Raw genomic sequence first — 20542 nt, 5'->3', positions numbered from 1 at the left:
TTTAACGACTGTGCCCCCAGGCACTTCTCCAGCTCTATTCTTTAATAGCTGTGGCATTGATTTTGGGCATTTGCCTCTTTGAGCTACAGCATCCTCATCTGCTAACACGGGTAAAAGCCCTCAGCACAAAGGCCATGGTAAAGACCCGGTGTCGCACACATTGAAGTCCTCCTTTCTTTCCTGACAAAGGTAGCCTCAGGAGAGAGACCAGGCTCCACAGGGGAAAAAAAAAAAAGAACAATCCTAGGTGGTCTGGTGGCACGAAGATGGAGTTTGGGGGAAGACCGAGGAGTGAGAAGTTGTCAAGCCGTGGGGCAAGCCTTGAAGCTTGCAGAGAAGAAGAAGGAAGGGGCCATGGTGTCTAAGACCAAGGTTCAGAATAGTGAACTCAAAGTCTACTTTAAAGCAGGAGCACCTGGGGCAAGTTCAGTCCTCTTTGGACCTCATCATTCCAAGCACACCATAGGAACGTTTTAATACTGATCTTTGGAGTTCCTTTTACCTCAATGAGCCAATGGTTTTTTAAACATGGCCATTAAAGTAAGGGACGAGCAAGAGAAATGTCCTTACTGGTTGTCTTTCCAGCATGGAGCTATAGCCAAACTGGAGAAAGGAACTCGTGAGGACCTCAGGAACCTAGGATAATACCAGAGAGATGGTGGGGGGGTGGGGCATGATACACTATTTTCAACCTGGAGGGTCTTTACTTCCTCCTGGGCTCCTGTTCTTGGTGGGAAGGTGGCATGGGAAGAGTGCTAAAGGACACACTTCAATCTACTACAAAGGGCCCTGAGATGGTAAGAAAATCCACGAAAACCATCTGGGGGCTTTAACCACGCTTGACTCTAAAGCGACCGCTGTTTGAAGCATTTCTCTCTTGGCTGCACTTCCAGCATAAAGGAAAAGGATTGAGGTAGGAATTCAAAGTAGAAGTCTATCATACCAAGCAGCTGTCTCAGTTCTATCCTGACCTCTGTTACTCATGTGGCCTGAGGTGTGCTCATAGCTGACTTCAGTCCCCTGAAACTTAAACACCCCAAGATAGGCCAGAGAGTTCTGAGACCTCAGTGGTACAAAACCAGGGAGCCCAAGAACCTAAGATGGAAAATAGAAGAATATGTGTGTTCTTTGGCTTGGTAGGCTCACACTGCTCTTCCCATCCAAATTATTTGGATCTATGGAGCTAAGTGTATTCTTTCCCTGGGGCTGGCTACCACACAGGGCACCACAAACTGGGTGAGTTAAACAACACACATATATTGTCTCACAGTTGTGGGCAGCTGGGACATCTGAAATCATGGGTATCAGCAGGGCAACGCTCCCTCTGAAGGCACATGACGGATCTGTGGCCTTATCCCCTCCCGATGTCCCTCGGCATCCTGTCTTCTGTCTTCTCATGGCGTCCTCCCCTGTGACCTTCTTTCTTACCTTCTGTGTCCCAACTTCCCCTCTGAAAAGGTCCCCAGTCCTATTGGACTAAGGTCTACCCTTATTCCCAGCATGACGTCATCTTAATGAATTACATTGGCCATGACCCCTGTGTCCATAGGAGGTATCATTCTGAGGTGCCAGGGAGTCAGCCTTTAACGTCTTTTAAGGGGTACACGATTCATGATCAAGAGTCAGGACTTGAAAGTAACATCCGGAAAGATTAGAGACAGCGAACATTCACTACCTTGTTCCCCCAATACTCCTTCCCCCAAGAAGTGACTACGTCCAGATGGACACAGTGCAAGCGGCCTTCCCAGATAACTGGCCTCCAAACTCTCTGTGCTTTGACTCAGACCTTAGGCTACTCCTCTGTGAGCTTGGGGGCCCCTGTAATGCATTCCAGTCACCAAGTAATACGCCACTCAAATCAATCTACAGTGAAGCTGTTGTGTAACTAATGAACCCGGATTGTGTTGCCTCCAAGTAGAAGTAAACTTGTATTCTGTTTAATGAAGGAACGCTTTCTTGGCGGGGAGGAGGAGGGTCACAGAAGACCTGAGATCAAAGACCGGCATCTAGGAGAAGCCAGGGTTGTGAGCAGATCCCCACCTTGCACAGACCATCCTACCAAATCGTTTCCCCAAATCTCCACGTAGAAACAGTCAAGCCAGATACATTTGGTGGGGTGGGGTCTGGGGACCCACAAAACAACATTTCATTTACTTCTGCCTTTGCTTCAGGTACAGAAAGTTTCGGGGGGGGGGGGGGTTAGGAGGGAGTCCTAAAAGAAGGATCCCTTGCTCCTGTCTTCTGATGTATTATTTCTACCTTATCGGTTATCAGGCTGGTTACCGAAAGACAGATGCCCAACAAGAAGCTGATTGCATTTCCCAATCTTATTTGCAAACAAGCGTTCATTTCCTGCTTATCAAGGCACAGTGCGGGTGTTTTGTCGTTCAAATCATGTCTTCGGCCGGTGAGGCAAGCCACCGGCAAGGTTCACCCCAGCCAGAGCCTGGATGCTCAGTGTCATTGAACTCAAGGAGACATAATTAGTATTGAAGGTGTGATTGCGGCTGCGCGGTCGGCCAGGTAATCAGCCCCGATTTCTCTTTGGGATTTTAGACCAATTGGAAATCTTAGCCCAAGAGGAGGCTGGAGGGAATTATCCTGGAAGTGTAGTATCCCTTTTCAAATATAAACATGGACAATTATCCCAGCCATCAGGCCTCCCTTGCTCAGCACGCCAGGTCCGGGCTGGCGAGCAGAGGGACCTGGCTCTTCCAGGGCAGGTCTGCCTCTCAGCCCCGGCTCCCAGGGTGCTTCCATCAGCTCACTCACATCTTCCAAGACTGTCGCAACCTTGGGATGTCTCTGCAGACCGAGGCTCTTCATCCTGCTGCTTGTTTTGCAAACATTTGGCTGCTTCATGGGAACCTGCCTCAACCTGAGGCCCGAGTTCCCTGTGGCTGGGATGCTGGAGGCTTCTTGAGAAGGCGGGTCTCTTTTCCCAGTCCGATCTGATGGCTTGGAAAGACAGAATGGAAGCATCTCTCTGCTAGCCCTTCACAGGACAGGAGGCCCATCCTCGGTTTCTCAGAAACCAACAGCCACAGTTAACATGAAACTCAGGTTAGCTATTTAAACAGGCATTCGCATAAAAACACATTTTGTTTAGGCAACTCGAGGAAGCATCTAATGAGGACTCTCGTCTCCTTCTGGACCAGGGGCGGCTCCCTCCTCCGAGGACAGGGCTGTCGTAGGACAAGGTAGATACACATGGAAGTGCAGTCGCCTGTCTATATCAAAGGATGCTTTCTCCGTGTGTTTTGCTTTCACCAAACTCACAATGGCTACCATAGCTAGACAGCAAAATAAACACAAGTATCCATAAATACCGACTCTTCCAGGCTCTGATGGAGGCTGAGCAGACAGCGACCTGCCCAGACTTGGAGGCAGGGCCCAGCGTATAAACAAAGTTTGCATGCAAGACTCCGTATATTATCAACACATCATGATCAGACTCCCGCCAACCGCACAGCAGACACATAACCCTAGTTATGTAATGGGACCATCAGCGAGGGCTATGGGAAAAAGACTTTTTGTTCCTTGCAATGTATCCTCCACCTAGCGCAGACGGGCTCCGGATGATGTCCCCGGAAGGGTGCAGAGCTCTCCAGGCCACGGCTGCTCCTTCCCACCTTTGAAACGCTGACATTCCAGGGTGGGCTACTGGGCAGAGGCCGTTTTGCCTTCTGCAGAAACCTCCCCATGTTTCCACGGCACCAAGTGTTCTTAGCATCTTATTTGAAAATGTCAAATATCCGGAAAATTTGAAAAAAGAACAAAAAACAAAAAAACACCACACATTCATCACTCAATGAGATACAGTTTGAAGTCATTACCTTCTCCTGCATGGTGTTGGTAGAAACAGGGACTCCCTTTCACCAAGCCTCGTTTTTCAAGGGTCTTGTCATGGGAAGCCCCAGCCTGGGAAATCAGTGCTCTGTGGTTCTTCCAGTGGTCTGCTGCAGCTTGTCCCCATCCTGTGTCAGAAATGAGAAGACCCCTTGGGGCACCTGGGTGGCTCAGTCGTTAAGCGTCTGCCTTCAGCTCAGGTCATGATCCCGGGGTCCTGGGATCAAGCCCCGCATCAGGCTCCCTGCTCTGTGGGAAGCCTGCTTCTCCCTCTCCCACTCCTCCTGCTTGTCCTCCCTCTCTCACTATGTCTCTCTCTGTCAAATAAATAAATAAATTCTTGAAAGAAAGAAAGAAAGAAAGAAAGAAAGAAAGAAAGGAAAAGAAGAAAAGAAAAGAAAATAATAGAATAGAAAAGGAAAGAAAAGAAAAGAAAAGAAATGAAATGAAATGAGAAGACTACAGTCACAGACCGACCTGCGTTTTTTATTGCAACCCTTCCACTTACCAGCTAGGGGAGTTTGGAGTGTGTTATTTTTTTGTTCTGAGCCTCAGTATGCCTTCGATGTACGATAGGCACAGAGCTAAATCCAATTAATCCATGAGGACCATTGATTAAACACCAGGAACTCTTCCTCATGACACCGGCTAGCCCAGATCCTCACAGTAACCGACGGTGGGAAATCAGGCTGGAAACCCAGGCTCGCTGCCTTGTGGTGCCACCGTGGAAGGAGCGATAGTGAACGTGGTGTGTCTAGTACAGAGTTTCCACCTCAGCGGCTTTTCAATGAAGAATTCAAGGGTTATTATTATTGGCTGTAGTAGTATTTTAGAGAGGGAACCCGATTACAGTGCAGGACAGAACCAACAACAAGTGTTTCTCATTGCTCCAGCTGCCTAGCCCCATTGTTTTAATAGTCGAGGCCACCACGAGTATGGGCAGCACCCTAGCTCTAAGGGTAGCACCCCGAAATGACAGGTGCGCTGGAGAGCTGTGGCTGGCAAAGACCGTTCTTGAGAAGCCCTACCCTGAGTGCTCAGATTTTTTTTTAATTCAGAACGCTGGATGGTGTGGCTAGGGTAAGAGACTGGAAAACATTAAAATGCCACAGTTTGGTACTTCCATGCCCTATCAGAATAGAATTCTAACACAAGCACTTGCTAAAGTGAAGCTTTTATTGCCTGGATCACCCTTTTGGGAAAACTGATGAAGGTTTATCAAATCCAAACTCTGTCCATATGTTCTACTGTAAACGTGGCTGTTGACCCTCGTGGAAATACGTCGAGACTGGTTCGTTTCTCATCTGCTCAGCGCAAAGATACTTCTGTAGCAGCTGCCACGGAATTCTAAACCCTGGAATTTCTGGGGCTGATGCCTCATGGATGATTAGTTCTTCTCTGTTTCTAGGGTAAAATATGAAATTCCTAAAAGGAAACTAGACTGCCATCTTTCAACCCCAAATTCTCTAGACTGCTTCCCACACTTCCCTCATCCTAAGCTTCTTCAAACTCATCCTAACCAGACGGCTCCATTAGGAAACGTGCCACAGATTTCTAAGGTAAGTGTCTCAGCCCTGGGAAAGGTAAAAGAAAGGACGAATGGATGCTAATTTTTGAGGAAGAACCACCTTTGAGTAAGAGATATCATGGAAGCCCAGACATGTGGTATATAGCTTTTCTAAAAGTTACAGAGCAAATTCGAGGAAGGAAGGAAGGAAGGAAAAAGGAGGGAGAGCAAACCCATTAGTTCTGAATCCAGAGTGCTGCTCTGCATTAAATAATTAATAACGCCCATTGGCATAAGTCCAGAGACCTGACAACTGAAACAAATCCAACATAGAACAAGTGTTTTTGGAAAACTGAAGGTCTCTTACTTATACTATCTTTCTCAAAGGCATGCAGTTTCAGACAGACCAAGAGAGGACACTGTGGATGAATGTCACAGATTTTGCATCCAAGATGACAAGGCAGAGGCATATTCTGGGTCTTTGCCCAGTAATAGTTGAAGAAGAGAAGTTAGAATTTGAGGGATTGGAGCTACCCTTGGAGTGAGAGATTCCCCAGCCCAGGAGAGAGACACAGATCCAAAAAAAGGGATGGCGTGATCAGAAGGAAATGATTCCAACACTGATCCAGCAGGGAAAGTCTCCCCCAAATGCAGGTACAGGTGATTTCAGAGCTATATCCACACAGGTAGGATTCTTACTAAAATCTAAAGATAAAGAGGAATGAAGGTGGGGGGAGAGGGACACATTAGGTAGTAGGGTCCATTAGGAGCCTCCATGTACTCATGAGAATTTTATTTAAGAACTTGCTACTAGAAAAGACTGTCCTGCGAAGAACTTTGGTCACATTAATCCTTCCCTGGGCCATGCAAGTTCACCGCCAGCAGCCGACATGTCATCAGAGAGAAACAATCAGGATGGGGAAGAGAAAGCGATGTTTTAGGTGGGCTGGCAGAACAACTTCTCGGACTGCCCTGTTTTTTAACATACCCACAAAAGTATGCGGAGCCAAGTGTTCTTTACGCCGGGCCAGACTTTCCTACCCCATCTTGGGGGGGCTGCCAGTTTTCGCTGGCTCTCTCTACACTGTCAAGCCTTCTTGTGAAATGACTGGTACTTCCTGCTTCCCGTCGCACCCCAGACCCAGACATGCCACCTCTCCCTGGGTATCCACCCTATGGTTTAATGAAAGGAAGCCAAGGGGTTCTTGAGGACACAGAAGCCCCTGTTTGGATGAGGACAAAAAGAACAGGGTCCTTTCCGTCCCCGTTTCCTCGTTTCCTTCCACCTTCCTCTGCTCCCCGCATCCCTTACTGTGGTCCTGCGCACCTGGCTCGAATTCAGCGCCGCATTCCAGCGCCTTCGTGTCCCAGCCTCCCAGCTGCAAGGCCATGGGGGATGTTCACAGAGTTCCAGCTCCAAGAAATTCTCATCTCCATAGACCTGTCTACCCACCTCCCACCTGGCCTCCAGAGAAACAGCCAACATTCCTTTAGTCCCACAGAGAAAGGGTGTGACTTGGATTACTCAGTAAAGCCTCCAAGCCAGCATCTTATGCCCCCAAAACAATAGAGTTGTATTTTTCTTGGACTTCATTCTTTTTATTTGGCTTCTCCTTTGATTAGCAGAAAGAATGCCTCTCCCTCCCCCAACTTTTTTTTTTTTTTTAATATACCAGCCCTGTTCTTCTGCTCTTCCAGTAGAATCCCAACCCCCAACCTCAGCAAGGTAAAAGCCTTGGATCACGAACCTGAGTGACGTCAGTGAGCTTGAGAAACGCCATCCGTTTCTCCTGGGCTTTTTCACACGTGGGAATTGTCTCTTGGGAGTCTACATCCCATCTCTGATCTGTTTGTTTTGGATGCTAATCCCAGGACGCTGGGCGAGGTGTTAGTCAGACTGACCTTTCCCGTTTTCTGAGTCAGTGATCTTAGATCACTAAGTCAGGCGCTAAGTGTTGAAAATTAAAATCAATGTGTGGGGCCCCATAAGCGGGAGCCAGGAAGGTGGGAACAAAGGGGTGAAAGGGAAAAGGTGACGCCTCGGTTTGGGTTGAAACAGACAAAAATCTGTCCATCTGCTGTCAAACCCATCCGCATCCAAAAGGGATTCTGCTCTCTGGGAGTGAGGCTCACATTACAAAGAATATTACATGGACCGTCTCTTGGCATGTAGTACCTCTGAAAGGTCTAGCCCAGGTCTGAAGTCCCAAGCCCCGAAATTTCTGGAAGTCAGGGGCTTTTCTATGAGGGGGGGTTCCTGAACCCCTGAAGTATGTCTGTCAGGCTCCAAGGGGTATTTAAGGAGTATCTTCCCTTTCACTAGGCCGGGACCTTTAGGGCACCCACCACTTCCAGCCCCGACTTCTCTATCAAGCACACAGATCTACTGGAACCACAATGATGATAAGGCCAGGTGTCTGGTTTGGATTGGTCTTTTGAATCTAGTTCCTCTCTGGGATGTCAAAACTCCTAGTAAAGCCAGAGTCAATGCAGCTTAAATATCAACGGGAACTCGGACAAGACAACCTCTCGCTTTTAATATGAGAAAACTGGCTTGTTGAGAAGCACACGGTTCTTAATTTTTTTTTTTTTTTTGAGAAGCACGCTGTTTTTTTGTTTTGTTTTGTTTTGTTTTTTAATTTTTTTTTCTTTTCTTTTTTTTTCTTTTTCTTTTTTTTTTCTTCAGCATAACAGTATTCATTATTTTTGCACCACACCCAGTGCTCCATGCAATCCGTGCCCTCTACAATACCCACCACCTGGTGCCCCCAACCTCCCACCCCCCACCCCTTCAAAATTCTCAGATCGTTTTTCAAAGTCCATAGTCTCTCATGGTTCACCTCCCCTTCCAATTTCCCTCAACTCCCTTCTCCTCTCCATCTCCCCTTGTCCTCCATGCTATTTGTTAGAGAAGCACGCTGTTTTACGCAAGACCGCAGAGCATGTGGTCAGGATTGTTATCAGAAGGATGTATGGAGGTTGTACTGTATTGGCAAACATTTAGGTTCAACCGAATGCCTGGCCTGACCGCTTATGCAGAGTCCCATCAGTCCCAGAACCCTTGCATCCCCCCAAACTAATGACAAAGCATGCTACTCCCAGCTGACTAATTCCAACCCGCAGTCTGGGTCTCCTTCTCCTTCAACATGTCAAGCATAGCAGGTGCAATTCTTTTCAACAAATACTTGTTGAACATCAATTACATGCACAGCATTTGCTCAAATCAGATAATAAAACGATCCTGAATCTGCTTATGAAACCAACCATCCTGAGAGACTTTCCATACACAGTTCCTAAAATTCAGCAACTCATTCTTTCCTTTTTCGTACAATCCCGTTCCCAACAAGAGACAGCTTGATTATAAAAGGAAAGAAATTATCTCTGTTTCCTTTTCCCTGAGAACACGCAGACTTACGCACATAGACACTGAGACACGCACCCGTATAAAACCATTATCTGTCCAGTAGGATTTACACATATATCACAAATGTAAACAGACCAGACACGTCTAAATCCGTACTCCAAGTATGCATCCGTTTTGTTTTTGTTTTGTTTTGTTTTAAGGCCCCACCGAAAGAAAAGGGGGAAAAGGAAAACTCAACAAACCCCTCCAGGAGTCAGATCTATATTGTCAGGTAATTGTTAGCAGAAATCAGCTATAATAACAAGCCATTTTAAAGGAATGTCAATTCACTTCTATCCTGCTTAAAGAAGATCCAGAGTCTGCCTTTGTTCCTAACCTGAGCAGTTTGGAAGAAATAATACCCTCTTTCAGAAACTGTGGGGGAATTTGAAAGGTAGGGCTCCCGCTCTCCCAGATCAGCCCTGGAAGGAGGGGTGACTGTCATCAAGAAGGAGGCTAGCTCTGGAGATCAGCCAGGAACCCCGGGGGGTGGGGCGGGGGGGCGGGCCAGCCTTGTCCCAGGGAGCAAGGTGACAGGGCAGCAGGAAGCAAGTACCTTGCTTCCAGAAACCTACGAAGGATCTCCACTCCTCCTCCTTGGTGTGGACTCGGCAGCCAAGGCCTCGAGAGTGTGGCAGAACCACCAGTCTCTCAGGCCCTCCACCCTCCCTGCTGACGGCCTGTTTGCAGTCTGGGATGGTTTCTTGCAGTTGCTTCTTTCCAAGAGCCTGAGGTTTAGGGTTTGGGTGAGCTTGGTGGTTCGCCTTTTTTTTTTTTTTTTCCTCCCCCTACCCTTTTATTCACAGTTTCCAATACACAAAGCACTTTACAACATCCATGGAAACCTCTGTGGCCACAGACTTAGAAGAAGACAATGACTGAGCGTCAGCCACACACAGGAAAGAACACGGGAGGGTCCCGTGACGTGGCTTTTTTTTTTTTTTTTCTGATCAGGTCCCCAAAGCGGTGGAGTTTTGTTTGTCTGTGTTTTGTTTGGGGTTTCTGTTGTAGTTGTTGTTTGGTTTTGGTTTTGTTTTTTAGGTTTTTTTGTTTTTTCCACAAAAGGCCAGACTGATGAGGGCTTTAGAGCTGAGACATGATGGATTTTTAAATGCAGTTGCCCTGACTCGGTCCATGTGGATGGACAGTTGAACAGCACGGAGCCAGCCCTCTCTCAGACATTCGAGAAATGTTTGTGGAATGAATGTGCACTGTTTCTTTAAAGAGTTCTGTGTCCTTGTTAGAACATAGTGGACGCTTCCCCAGTAGGTTTCCCTGGCTCCCCTGAGAGGGACCCGAGCTCAGGGCACAGCAATTAAATGTGATCTTTGTGCTCTTTAAACCTGCTGTCCTCATTCTATATATTCATTCTCTAGAAATAGTCCTTACCAATCGCCTTTACCCCACTCTCCCATCTTTTCCAACCAATTATACAAGAATAAGCGGCAAAAATGAAGACTGAGGCATGGGGAGTTCTAAGCTGGCTCTTGCAGGGGAAAAACAGCGAGAACAGTGGGAAGACTCCTGCACCATTATCAAGGGTCCCAGGGTCTCTGCCCCACCTTCTATGTACCAGTTTCCTTCCTCCTTAACCCGGCATCACAGTCTGGGCATGTGGAACACGACCAAGTTTGAAACATCAGTCTTTTCTGTACAGATGAGATGCGTTATCACTCAGACCATGTTTGAACCAGAGGATGCTAATTTTGTCATCACAAAAGGGACATGTCCTTCAGCTTCAAGGGACAAGTTGGGCGTCTGTGCAGAAGGGAAGGATGGCTCATAAGAGCAAACAGTGAGTGTCAGAGCAGGTGCAACCACTGAGATCATCAGGTTGCCATATCCGCCATGGCCTGTGCTAAAGGCCAGCCCCCACATGTGGGTTAGCATTGCCCCAAGAAACAGAGTCCCAAGGAAATATGGCACGGCCCCAAAGAGACAAGACTATGGGTAAATAGTTTCCCCCACCATAGACTAGAGATGATGAGGGCATAGCCCTACTGGTCTCCCAGTAAATGAATTATTACACAGTAAGCAAGCATCCCAGGGTTGGTAGCTACTGTTTCCTTATTCCACTGTTGTTGTGAGTGGGTTTTTACCTGTTAACACTTAAAGTTTTGAAAGTTCAGACAAGAGATCTAACCACTCTAGACCTCAGCTTTCTCATCTGTTAAATGGGAAAAAGAGTAAGAACTCCTATGGAAGGTTTGGGGGAGGGGATGGGAGGGGGGATAGGAGCTCTATCCAGGGAAAGCCCTTCGCACACCCGTGGAGTACACTGTAAGGGTCTGCAAACATTTCTTCTGGCTAATAAATGTTCCAACGGAGCAAAAAGAAAAATTTAGATCAGGATTGGTAATGGAGGGCCTGCACTTCCAAATGAGGGTTTGCTTGGATTTAAAGGGGATAGTGACAACTCCCTTCTGCCCCGCAGCACAAAATGGTTTGGGAAATCTGGACAGGACTGGGTCCAGGGGTACAAAGGCTGCCACCTACCCCAGAGAAAAAAAGAAATCCAACACGCACCAGAGTAAAATGAAGTAAAGTGATGGCCGTGAGACCAAATCAGCCAAGGCACCACTCCTGCAAACCCAGAAAAGTTCTCATGAAAGACAAATTAAGACGGGGGAGACACGTTAGAAGTGCATGGTTCAAATCACACTTTGTTCTCTGGTCCCCCCAAGAGAAAGGCAGCCAAACTCTGATTAGGAAAGAAAGGAGAAGATAAGATCAAAAAGTGCAGTTGACAAAGGAGCGAAGCCCCAACCTCCCGGGATGACCCAAAAAGGAGCGCCAGGGCAGGGAGGACCGGGTTTCCGGGGGAGCCGGCTCCCGGAGGCGGCTGGCCTGCGTGCCTGCGCGCAGGACTGCGAGCTCACAGCAGCCTGCGGAATGCTCCGCGTAGGGCCCCATGCGGGGCGGGGAGGGGACCGCAAGCACGCACCCCCACCCGGATCCTGGGATCTGCCTCTCCCATTAACTGTGCGACCTTGAGCCAGCCACACGCTAGTCTCGGGCCTTCAGTTTCTTCACATGAAAAGTAAAGAGTAATTTCTTCCCCTCACCACCTCGGAGAGATGTCCAGGGAATAGGGTTGACGAGTGGATGTAAGGGCACTTCAGAAGCAGACGCAGGAAGCAGCGGCCAGGAATATTCATTAGCAGTGGGATTATTTTTTCAGCAATAGGTGAGAAGGAGGAGAGCAGATGAATACGAGTGCTTTATCGTGATCTGCACGCAGGAGACACAGGAGGAGGGCTGCGCTCCCCAGTGTCCTGGCTCTGCCGCGCGAGCGCGCGCGGACATGTCTTGGGTGGGCACTGTGCTGAGCTGTCCTATGCGAGTCCAGGCAAAGGCGGGGGAAGGGGACGGAGAGATAGAGCCCACAGTATGGACCGAAGCATTACACGATGCCTTGGGTGGAGGGGAGAATGCAGGCTGTGAATGGACGGAGGCCAAGGTGAAGGTTTCTCCTCTCCCAGCTGACACCCGGTATTTCCTACCTGGGGTGGCTGCCTACTGATGAGAGCAGAAGGCTCATTCTTGACCCCTTACTGCATGGCCCCGCCCACCTGAGTCAAAAGTGTCACCCAGGAGCAGCAAAAAGCTAAGGCACTTTGGACACTTAATACTTAAATAAATACCTGTTGAAATTAACTCCGTGCACCCCACCCCGCCCCGCCCCGCCCCGCTCGTAAGCCAGTGCCATAGTTCCTGAAGCTAGTGTTTCCTCCTCCTCCTTCTCCTTCTTCTAAATAAATCACAGTTTGGATTTAGGGGCTGGGATGGAGATGTGTGACATTGTTTTTCAAATGCGTCCGGTTGGAAAGCATGTAGGGTGTTAGATCCTAACTGAATCCCAAGTCCCAGAAGGGCCTAGACAGGGCACATCCATACACACACACACACACACACACACACACACACACACACAGAGGCTTCCATCCTTGCTGGCCCTTTAAATCCCCCCTCCCCAGGAGGAGTTGGGGAGGGATTTGTGTTTCTGGGGCTCTTGGGACTGAAGTCCCTGGGGCCATCTGGGAGTGATTAGCCTACAGATTTCAGGTAGCTCTAGCCACACGTGCAGCCCACATGACACCCCCTAATTCCGTACCCACAGCTCTCCTTCTCCAAACAAACAGCAGTGCCTTTTGCAGAGAAAAGAAAATGCCTTCCTTAGAGGAGCTGCAGGGGAAAGCCAGGTCACACTTGTCTCCTCTGCCCTTGCCACCCGTCTCCAATCCCCACCCCCCACACCACCACCCCGCCCACCATTCATTCAACAGTCTGCCACTCTGGGGTTCATCCATGAAAGGACTGTGCTTTGTGCTTAGAAAAGCAAGCAAGAAAACCAGGAAGAAAAAAATATTTATTATCATTGTATATTTGGGTAGCAAAGTCTAGAGGTTTTAGAGGTTCTGATATGTTAATAATGACTTCAGTTTGTGGTTTGATTGTTTTCTCAAAACCTGTAAATCCAGGCCAGAAATTTGTAAAGATTGCAATCTGAAAGCTTTATGTCCATCAATCCAAATATTCTCCAAAGGCATGTCTCTAACACCCTTTCGTCTAGAAAGAAGTCAGAGGACAGGAAATTTAGAAGTTTCCGGGCAAGGACAGATTTCCTTGTGAGTGGCACAGATAGTCATCTACAGGCCACATTTCGAGGGAAGCCATAAAGACATCTCATCTAACTGGCCAAGGTATCCCACTATGTGCCTGGTAGCTGAAATGTACCATTAGATATTCATTGCTTTGGCTAAATTTTGGTCACTCATTCCTGCACTACACATTTATTTTGCAGAGTCTACATGGCACACAGAATGGGGATATGAAGAGAATAACACTCTGTCATTGTCCTCAAGGAGATCACAGTTTAGGGGGGTGAGAATATACACACAGTAGACAAATGACAGCATGAAAAGGCATGAACACAATGTTGTAAGAACACAAATATCTCTTCTCTGAGAGAGATCAAGTCTTCATGGAGGATTTAGCATTTGAACTGGATCTCCGTTCCCTACCACAATCTGGCTGCCTCTCAGACTGACTATTCTCAGACTGAGAAGAGACTGAGCCTTAATAGTCATTTACTCCATAGTCTGAATGAGCCTCACATCTTTTCTAAGAGAATAGGATGGCTTTTTCTGGGAGAGACGCCCTTCCCAGAAAAGAGAGAAGAGGACTGCAAGCCAGGGGTATAGGGAAGGTTCCCCAGTACAGTAGAAAGGAAAATCTTGAAGATGGGGAAGAATTCAGTACATCGGTCTAGGAAGACAGGTCCCGTTCCACCCATGGGTCTTAGAGAAACAACCAAAGGACACTGGAGAGACTTGAGGAATTAGGGATGCTCATAGGCATGAGTAATAATAATAATAATAATAGTAATAATAATAATGATACTTCTTCCCTTCTAAGGGAGCATTGTTTGGAATTTTTCAGAATCCAGATATAATCTAATAATTTCTCTGAACTCATTCTTAAGCCTCAAAGGCAACCCTACTCCCACTTCGTGGTTGGTTTGACTGAAAAATCAAAGTGTCCTTGGCAGAGGTGAAGTTGGGCTGGGGAAGCCCAGGAACAGAAGGAGGAGGTAGGTGAGTGTTCCTTCCATCCTTTGTCTGACCTGAGCAGTCCTCTGGGTTGATGAAACTAGCCCAGAAGTTGGCAGAAGCGGGTCTCAGGCCTCCCTGATCTGAGGCAGGTGAACTTGGAGGCCAATGCCCCTAACCGTATCACCCTGAAACCCTGCTTTCCTCAGACCTAAGTTCCTGGAGGAGAGTCAGAATCTGGAGAACCTCCTAAGTGCCAGGAAAATAAAAAGCAATTAGTGTCTTTTGCTTTAGGCAGAATCTGGAGGGGAAAAAGAAACCCTGGAGCCCCACAAAACCCCACCTCCCTGGGCCTCTTCCGGAACCACAATGTTCAGCCCACTCAGCGTTTGGCCAATGCCACTCTCCTCCCTCAGAAGATTTCTTTGCTCCTGGAAAATCATCTGGAAACTGTCATCACCACTGTGCTGGTTGGCAGATGTCCCCCAAAGAGAGAGTGAAGCGTACCACACACTACAAGGCATTTCTGGGCTTGGACCAAGAAAGGGGAGGGGCGGTGGGGTGGGAGGCGATGGCTAAGGCAAGGAGCAGACGGCATCACCAGCAATGGAAAGAGAGAGGTGACTTCTGGGGCCCAGGAAAGGGATGGAAAGGCCTCTGCCACTGAGCCAGGTGCTCGAGGACCACTCCTCGAGCTTTGCCTTCCCCTCAGCACTGATGGAGGGCTAAGGAGGGGAAGCAATTCTCTGTGATTCATGCAGTCTTTCAGAACAAAGAAAGAGAAATCCATGGTAAAGAAAGAGAGGATCTCAGAACACAAAATGCCGGGGGTTGGGGGGGAGTGTAAAATGGGATATGGGCGGACAGAGGCTGAACCCACCCACGAATGGGCTCCATCATCTAGAGCCCCAGAGCCAACACTCAGGCCCATGCACCCCGCTGCTCCAGGTCCACACAGCCTTCTGGGGTCACCTGTGCCTCAAAATCTGCAAGCACCTGTTGCCCAAGAGACCCCATGCCTTTATTATAGTTGACGTTCAAAGGAAAACTAGGGTCTGGGCTCCCTCGGGAGAATGTGTCCGGGAGGGACCCCAGGAAGAAGTTGAGCCTGGAGGCAGAGGGAGTGTGGGTGAATGCCTGGGGACAGTGCCTGAGCAAGACCACCCAGTATGCCTTCCTTTCCTACAGAGATAGCAACCCTAGCCAGACACCCCCTTTTCTCCTAGTTGCTGAGGGAGACATGTCACCCTGGGAGATGTCTCCATGGCACCAAGAAAGTATTTAAGGGAAAGATGTCTACATTTAGGGCCCTCTGAGGCTTCACCTTCTCTCTCTTTTTTTAAAAAATATTTTATTTATTTATTTGACAGACAGAGATCACAAGTAGGCAGAGAGGCAGGCAGAGAGAGAGGAGGAAGCAGACTCCCCACTGAGCAGAGAGCCCGACGCGGGGCTCGATCCCAGGACCCTGGGACCTGAGCCGAAAGCAGAGGCCTCAACCCACTGAGCCACCCAGGCGCCCCTTCACCTTCTCTTTTAAAGAATAATAAATTCTCTGAAGATTGACTCCATGGGGACCGTGTCCTTAATTTATAGCAGGAACTGCTTACTTATCTATGCCTTGTACATAGATATTAAGGTACTCGAGGGTAAGAAGACAGTTCACTGACAACCCAAGCTGAAAATTTTGTAAGCTTTAGGAGCACTGCAAAGAGAGGCCATTTCTGCAAACAGCCCATACGTCGTCCAGACTGTGCTCTGTTGGGCCTTCCCTTGCATTTCAGCCAATCTGGAAATCAGGGGGAGAAGGAGGTTCCTGTGCTAGGACTCCCTGTGAAAGCAAACGCTCTGCCCTTTCCAATAAGATGTAAATACACCATGTTCTTAAGATAGTAACAGGGAGGCTGTGAGATTTTCTGGAGATTGAAGGAAGGGGAAAGGAACAAACAAAAAACGGTCCCTCTCTTCTTTGCCTGGCCAAATGTCATTCTCGTTAAAAAAAAAAAAAAAAGTGGGGAGGAGGTGTAACAGAGGGGGAAAAGACATTTAAGACCTCACTGACACCTTTTACATCAGTGAAAGGGTCTTGGGAGAAAGATGTTAAAGAGAAAAAAGGGGAGAAATGCAGGGAAAGGAGGGGAAAACCTGCTTTCTCAAAATTCCCTGATGTCTGTTCGACGCTGAGACAGTACCGGAGACAGTCCTGGTTTCCCCTTCAAACAAACCGGGAAAGGAATCCTGTAATAACACTGGCTCTCCCGCAGGTTTGCAGACAGCAACGCGCACCAAGAAATTAATTTGAAATAAACAATGACAGGGAAGGCAGCCCAGCGGGTCCCTGCCTTCCCTGCGGGCCCCACTTTCCCAAGAAACCCCCCAGGCCATTCTCCATGGCTGGGGATCAACCAATCTCCCGGTAGTTTTGTGATGTTGAGGATCCGAGAACCTTCCGCAGACAGAGCTCCCCACCCCCCCGCGCCCCCCGCCCCGCGTTAAGACGTCACTTTCCGGGAAACTTCAAAGTTGGGGGTTGACTTCAGGGCCTCCACACTCCCGGTTCCCCCGGGAAGAAAGAGCTGCCTACGGACCTCCCCCCCACCCCAAGTCAGGCAACCGGCTGCGCGCTGAAAAGCCAAGAGCCCGGTTTGGCCCCGGGAATCTATAGGTTCCAGTAAGTCAGAAGATGCGCCCCGGAGGGGGGGGGGGAGGCGCGGGGAGCGGGTGAGGGGGAGCTCGAGCGCCCAGGTGAGAGAGAAAAGGCTTGCAAAGTCACAAGATAATGCGTCTTTAATTCTGACAGTTACCTTTGGAATTGTATACTACTAGCATTTCTCCCTTTTCCGTGGTTTGATGGAAACATTTTCTCCAATTAATAAAGCGCCCACGGAATAACCCACTGGCTACGACATCTTAGTGGGAGTAGCTGGTTATAGTCCCTTCAGCCTGAGATGAAGTCCCCGCCATAAGCCAGTCTACCCCGGGAGAACCACACAAAACTATCCCGAGAATCTCTGCTCGTTTCCGCTAAAATCCTCCCTGGGGCTGCACAGGCCCAAAGGGGACAGGAGGGGAGGAGGAGGCACAGGTGTGACCCCGGAGAACTACGGAGGAAGCTCTTGGTGCTGAAGGGAGCCCCCTGGCCCCATGGACTGCGCTGAGCACTTTCTTTATATTTTTATATCAGCAAGGCCAAAAGCACCTTCAAATGAAAATGCCTGAAAGATTTTTTAAAAAGAGGAAAATTGCAGAGGGAAAAAGTAAAATTTGGCCTAAGGAAATTTCCAGGCTGTTCTAAGGAAGCTTTGAGGGAATCCGAACGACGCGTGGTTCCCTGTACCCTGCCTAAAAGACTGGTATTTTCAGAAAAGGAAGGGGGAAACACACACAGACACACACACACACTCTCTCTCTCTCTCTCTCTCTCGCTCTCGCTCTCGCTCTCTCTCTCTCTCTCTCTCCCTTTGGAAGCACAGTCCCTTTGGAACTGGGACTTCCTACTCCCATCCCTCCCCCGTCCCCTCCACTAGCCAGTCCCGGTTGAGCCAGCAACTCCCGCCTCCTGCTGGGCTCCGGTCCGCACCCCACGGGCGCCCCGCTGGGCCCCAGCCGCCCGCGGCCCTACAACCCGGCCGGGTCACCCTGGAGCACTTTGCAGGTTCACGCCTCCCTTACCCAGCACCTCTCTTCCGCCTCATTCCTTCTTCTGTGAGAAAACAGAAAAGGGAAGAAAAGAAAGCCCTTTTTGGCCTACGGTTTCAGGGGGCGCTGGGACTCTATGGTCCTAGGCGACCTATGTCTGGTAATCTCCCAAAGTAGGGCGCGGGTTTGGGGAGAGATACACATGGAGGACTATATGGTCGCGTGCGTTTATGGACCTGTTGCTGGGAGCCCTGGAGGCCTGCGACGGGTCCCACGCCCACTGGGGCAAAATGTCCAAAGGTCGCATTTACTTGGCGGTCCGCAGATATTTACTGCGCACCTGCGAAGCTACCTGGCCCTTTCCTTGTGCTGCTGCTCTCGGTCCCATGCTCTGTCCTGAGACGAGGGCTTACCCGCCGCCTCTCTCCCCAGAGAACCGGTGTCCGGCCTGGAGAGCGACCGGCAAATGCGCTCCCCCCTGGTGAAAAGTACTAATTACCGAGGAGCGGCTGGGAGCGGAGAACTCGGAAACCACAGCCCCCACCCCCACCCCACCCCCATCCCACCCTCAGGGACTGGGGTCTTGCAAGAGAACCGAGCTCCAGGGAATTGACAGAAGGGAAACCGAGTCTCCTAAGCACCTCTACAGAGGACATTGCCCGGGGATGAGATCTGCAGGAGACTCTGCTGCTCAACCCAACCGAATTTTTCTGGGACACACACCCCGGCTGAACACAGATTTAGACACGCTCCCCACTTTTGCTAAGAAATCTTGGAAAGGGAATTATGGTCCCCAATGCCCCCAGGCGAAGGGGACCCCATTCGCCCACGCCGTCCACCGCCATCCGGAGATGGAAACCCCCCTGTGCGATGTGTTCACACCGCCATCCGGAGATGGCCCACGAAACCCGCTGTAAGCCAACATCTCCGGGCTTTGGACTCCGCGCCCGCGTAGACGCCGAGGGAGTTTGGCGGCCCAAACTAGGGAAATTGAACCCGGCGCCGGCCCCCGTCGTTGAAGGCAGGGAGGGGTGAGGAGGGAGGCGGTGATCCCGGACCTCGGTTTCGCGAGGTCCGCCTTGGGATCTGCTCGCACCTCCAAGTCTCCGCTCCCCAAGGCAGACCTCGAGGCTCTTGCTTAGAGCGGGGACCGGTATGCACGTCGCAGACTGGGGAAGTACCTTCCGCTGCTGCCCTTTTTCTTGACCTGCGCCCATTCCCTTCCGTATCCCCACCAGCATGAGGAGCCAAACGCGTTGGGCTCTTGGCAGAATGCTCTGGCTGGTACAGAGTCAACAGCCTCAGTTTCCCGATCTGGAACCTGAACACCGAGAATGGGTTCCTTTCCCTCTGGCTCTCTCTGACACGGGTCCTCGGGTCGTGGGCCGCGAGCGTCTTCCTGGGGCAGGCAAGAGAGGTCAGGGGTGACCCGAGAAGCTCACACCGAACCGAACCGAACCGAACCCCTGAGTGGGGGGGGGTGGGGGAGTTGGCACCAGAACCCCTGCAGAGATACAGGGACTAATCAAGGGTGTCCACGAGTCAGACTTGGCCTGGCCCTGGCACGAGCAGAGGGCCATGTCTGCTCTCTGGGAGGCAGGGGTCCTTTTCCTGGACCCAGCCTCCCCGTCCCGTGCAGACTAGAAACGTCAGGCACCTTGAGCGCTCTTTTCTTGCCAGGTCCCCTGTAAGACACACGCCTCCCAGTTCCTCTAACTGGGCTGCCCAGAGGTGAATCCAAACGGGAGGAAATATCGAGTAGGAATTTCTGCAGAGATAAATCTCAGCGGCAAAGCAGTCCTGATGGAGTGGAGCACACCACCACCATCCCCCACCATCAGCTACGTTTTCCTGCAGTTTCTGCGAGTGGAACAGTTTCTGGGCTTTTGGCGCCCCCTCTGGATGCCGCTGAAAATTGCGCCATTTAAAAAGTCAACTGATTGTTTATCACTGTTCCAGAAGATACAAGAATACCAAGTGTTTGCATCAAACGAACAGAAAAAGTTCAAAAGGCTGTAAATTCATGATTTAAAATTCTATAGATTACGTATCTCTTATAACGTAATTTCATTTAATATATATTTATGTGTACGTATTTATCTTGAAAAATATTTAGAGAAATATTCGAAAGTATCTTAAAGTCACGGTCTTCAGTGCCTTTAAGACCGTAAACACAAGAATTACAATAAAATGCAACTGAACACATTCATCTTGGCTAAAATTTCTGCCCGAAGTTCTAGTTTCTGAGTGTGCTCCTTGGTCAGGTGCCTACGAATCACACAGTTATACTCACAAATGTCCCCTCCCCACGACACAAAAATCAGTTGATACTACGCGGGACTCTTTTCTCCCAAGAAAGGATGAAGTTGTTCTTGTACTTTCCCAGCGTATTCCCGGAGCCAGGAGTACGTGGCGCAGGTCTCGAAAACTTGTAAACAACCTATAAGGTACTATAGACATCCACTGTGAGTGAGTTACACCCGTTTAAAAAGTAAATAGTATTTAACTGTAGTTGCAACTTAACTACCTTCTGAAGAGCTCCATTTTTTAAAAGAAAGGTCGACTTCTTTGGAAGAAAATAAGAGAAAACGA

This window comes from Lutra lutra, chromosome 16, assembly GCF_902655055.1.
Source record: "Lutra lutra chromosome 16, mLutLut1.2, whole genome shotgun sequence".
Lineage (NCBI taxonomy): Eukaryota > Metazoa > Chordata > Mammalia > Carnivora > Mustelidae > Lutra > Lutra lutra.
This window is presented reverse-complemented; position numbering follows the sequence as displayed.